The sequence below is a fragment of the Mandrillus leucophaeus genome, unplaced genomic scaffold (genome assembly GCF_000951045.1).
Source record: "Mandrillus leucophaeus isolate KB7577 unplaced genomic scaffold, Mleu.le_1.0 Scaffold370, whole genome shotgun sequence".
Taxonomy (NCBI): domain Eukaryota; kingdom Metazoa; phylum Chordata; class Mammalia; order Primates; family Cercopithecidae; genus Mandrillus; species Mandrillus leucophaeus.
This window is the reverse complement of record NW_012103921.1, coordinates 893,392-897,700: the sequence shown is the minus strand read 5'-3', so window position 1 is coordinate 897,700 and position 4,309 is coordinate 893,392.

Sequence of the window (4,309 nt, the reverse complement as noted above, 5' to 3'; positions counted from 1 at the left end):
AAAAAAAAAAAAAAAAAAAAAAAAAAGACCCAGGAGAATCTGATCTTTCATCCTTCATGGCCAATTTCCCTTCTCTGAGTTTCTTAGTTCAGATTCTGATTGTGAATCTGATTGGCTCAGCTCCTCCTTTTGAGTCAGTAGACAAGACCAGGGATTGGCTGAACCCCATCTAGTCAGAGGAGTGTGTGTGTGTGTGTGTGTGTGTGTGTGTGGTGCCCTGGGATGGCTGCTTAGTGCAACAGGTACTGTGGTAGCTTCCCCAGCATCGGGGAAGCTGCAAGCAGGCCCTCTAGGTGTGTCTTAGTTTGTTTTCTGTTGCTTATAATAGAATACCTGAAGCTGAGTAATTTATAAGGAAAAATAATTTATACCTTACAGTTATGGAGGCTGAGAAGTGCAAGGTCAAGGGGTTGCCTCTGGTAAGGGCCTTCTTGCTGGTGGAGTCCCATGGTGAGGGGGCTGAGCACGCTAGTTCAGGTCTATCTTTCCTGTTCTTTTCTTTAAGAGATGGAGTCTCACTCTGTCACCCAAGCTGTAGTGCAGTGGTGTGATCATAGATCAGTGTAGCCTCAAACTCCTGGGCTCTAGAGATCCTTCTGCCTCAGCCTCCCAAGTAGCTGAGACTATAGGAGCTCACAACCACACCTGAATTCTTCTTCTTCTTCTTCTTCTTCTTCTTATAAAGTCATCAGTCCCACTCCTATGATAACTCATTAATCCATAAATGGATTATCTATTCAGGAGAGCAGATCCCCTTATGAGCACTTCTTAGAGGATCCACCCCTCAATACTGCCACATGCAGGATTGTCAACCTTACTCTTGGAGGGGACATTCAAACCGGAGCAGTGTGTGTTCCCTTAGTTGTAGAACCAAGGAGCAAAAGTAGTTTGTGACAGAGGCAAGTAGGATAACTGAATTTCATCATCTGGGGGCGGGGGTTTGAGAGTGTCTCATCCCATTCACAGGCCAGTCCCCTCTTCTTTGGGAGCTGCCATGTTGGCATGATCCTGCCCCTATCCATGGTTGATTGAACCAGGAGTGGACCCAGCTGGGCCAATCCAATTGTCTCTCCTGGGCACTGAGATTGCAATGCACTTGCTTGGGGAGTCCTGGGGAGGCAAGGTCCTGCTGCACCAACCAGGAGGAGGAGAAAATGGGTCTACAAGTAGAGAAGAACAAGGCAGGCACAGAGAGAAGAAACTCAGATACAGGAAATTGGTTGGACTGGTAACTGATCAAATCTCTGCTTCCAGTCTCTTCTGGAGTACTGACGGCCTTCCTGCCCGTGGCTGTCATGGACGAACCCTTCTTTTAATAGAGTGTTCTCTTTGGTTATGCCAGTGGAGAGGTTTTCCATTACCTGCAACTAAATTCTCATTAATCTAGATATGCAATAAAATAATGCCCGTAATAGCAGGTATATCTCTTCCAAGGGACTTACAGGTATTATTTTATATAACTTCTCAACAACCCTATGTGGAAGTTGTTATCATTCCCATTTCACAGATGAAGAACTGAGGCACGGAGAGGCTCACTTGCTCAAGGTCACGCAGCTAGTGGAGCCAGATTTGAGCCTAGGTAGTCTGACTTCAGAGCCTGGGCCAGAGTCCATCACTATAAACTTTTTCATTTGCAACTGCTAGGAGATGAGGGCTCAGGCCTTCTGAGCCCAACCCATCACGTGCTCACTCTAGCCCTGCACACACACAGAAAACTGGAGGAGTTGAAATCTGAGGAGGGACGTTTGCCCTCTGTCCCCCGCTGCCCTAACCACTCCCGCCCCCTGGAGGTAGGTGAAGAGTCCAGAGTCCCTGGGATTCCTGACACTGCACTTTGAGGTGACACACATTAAACCCACTGGTCTTCCTTACTCTGAGTGCCCAGAGACATCTGGGACCACATAGAAGGAGGCTGGCAAGGAGATAGGACTGTCCTGGAGGTGCGCCACACAGTCACTCTCACCTTCCAAAAGGGCTTGTGGGCACACCCTCTCTCTCGCCTGACAGAAACTATGAGGCCCGGTGGTTAGGGGCCTAGGCTGGGAGCCACATGCTAGGTGCCTGATCTTGATTTAGCCTCCAAGCCTCTGTTTTCATTCTCTGTTGAATGGGGATCATCATAACCCCTACCCAGAGGAGTAAATGAGATAATGCATCCAAAGGACTTAAAAACCTGGACAGGATTAGGAAAATGTTGGCGTATGATGGGAGAAAAGCAGGGACTCTCAATATGTATCATCCTACGCACCTATCCTTTTAAGGTTTTTTTAAAAATTAGATTTGGAAAGATAAAAACCAAGGTGTTAAATGGGATAGCTCTGTGTGATAAGATTACCAGGTTTTTTAGTTTACTTGACTTTTTGCATTTACACTTCTAGCATGAACCTAGATGATTAATATATTTTAAAATATATTGGACTTTATACATATACAATATTTTTATTATTATTTACTTCAAGGTGCTTTGGCAAAGTGATTGCCTAAATCCTAAAGCACTGTGTGTGGGACATTTGTGAGCTGCCCCTCCAGCACCCACTCCCCTCTTCACTTTTCAGGGCAGATTGGGTGGGTTAGACTCCACTCCATCTCCAAGGGTGGGCCTGGATTGGCTTAAATCAATCACTGTGGTGATAAGCTTAGGGAGTTCATCACGGAGGCTGGGTCCAGGAGATGCAACTCCTAGACTTGTGTTTGTTTGGGGAAATAGGTTTTCTTTCTTTCTTTTCTTCTTCTTTTTTTTTTTTTTTTTTTTTTTATATTAACAGTGACTTCCACATATCACCTGGGAACCTCTGCTTGGGTAAGAATGGGGCCAAGAGTGAGGAAGAAGAGCTGAGAATGGAAAGATAGAAAAGCAAGGTCCTGATTGTATCACTGAACCACTGGGAAGATGCTCTGGATGTAGACTTTTTTTTTTTTTTTTTTTTGAGACAGGGTCTCACTCTGTCACCCAGGCTGGAACGCAGTGGCGTGATCACTACCCACTGCAGCCTCGACCACCCCATACCCCCTCCCCCACCAGCTCAAGCCGTCCTCCCACCTCAGCCTCCAAAGTAGCTGGGATTACAGGCATATGCTGCAATGATCAACTACTTTTTGTGTTTTTTTTTTGTTGTTGTTGTTATTGTTATTGTTGTTGCTGTTTTTGTAGAGACAGGATTTTGCCACATTGCCCAGGCTGGTCTCCAAGTCCTGGGCTCAAGCCATCCTCCTGCCTGACCTCCCAAAGTGCTAGGATTACAGGCAGGAGCCATCGTGCCCTGCCTCTGGTTATAGACTTTTCAGTTTAGTGAGCCAATACATTCCATTATTTTCAAAACCAATTTGAGAAGTTGGATTTTCTGTTACTTGGAACTTTCTAACTGGTGATGAAACTGGTACCAGAAGCGGGATGTTGCAAGCAACAGGCCCTGCACTGTGGGACTTGTAGAGATGACCAGGTAGGTGCAGGAGACCTGGACCCGAGGCTCTTGGCTGGGAAGGTGGCAATTCTCAAATAGTTGGTAGTTAAAGAATTGGTTACTCCACAACCTGCTGAATCTTGGAATTTAAACCATGTGCCTACATAAGGCTACTTCTTTAGGAGACTTGTGGGAAAATTTTAGCATTTTGAAATGTTTGGCTGGCCACTTCTTGTGGTCATTAGTAAATTCCTACAAGAAAGAAACATACTTCTTTTGAAACAAGCCTGCTTGAAAGGCGAGAGGGAAGAACTATAGTTTTGCTAAGAGAGGCCCTTTGGACTTGAGTCCTGCAATCCAAGCTGATGGAGAGTCCAGGAGTCCAGCCAAAAGCTGAATTCTCTACTCCAAGCCATATTTAGTGTAAGGGGAGGCCAGGAGGTAGGAGAGAGCAGGAGATAAAACTGAAGAATCTTCAGGCCCCTCCTAAACACATCCTGTTAAGTATACTTTGTTTGATAAGCAGACCCAGCTCCTCTTCTCATGTCCTTGCTGGGATGTAGACGGTAGATAAGAGGCTAATTACCTCTCTGCTCCTATCCATGGCTTTAACCTGCCAAGATAGAGGCCATCCATTAAAACAAGGCCTGGAGGAACACATAGAGCTCAAGGTCAGTTGTCAGGAGATACATACTCCCCGGTTGTGTTCTGGACACAGAGGTGTCGAAGGTCGTTGGGTTGGGCTACTGGTCCATGCATTTCAGTGGAAGCAAATAGGCAGGACACCGAGTAAGCCTTTAAAAATATTGCTAGTTGGCCGGGCACGGTGGCTCAAGCCTGTAATCCCAGCACTTTGGGAGGCCGAGACAGGCGGATCACGAGGTCAGGAGATCGAGACCATCCTGGCT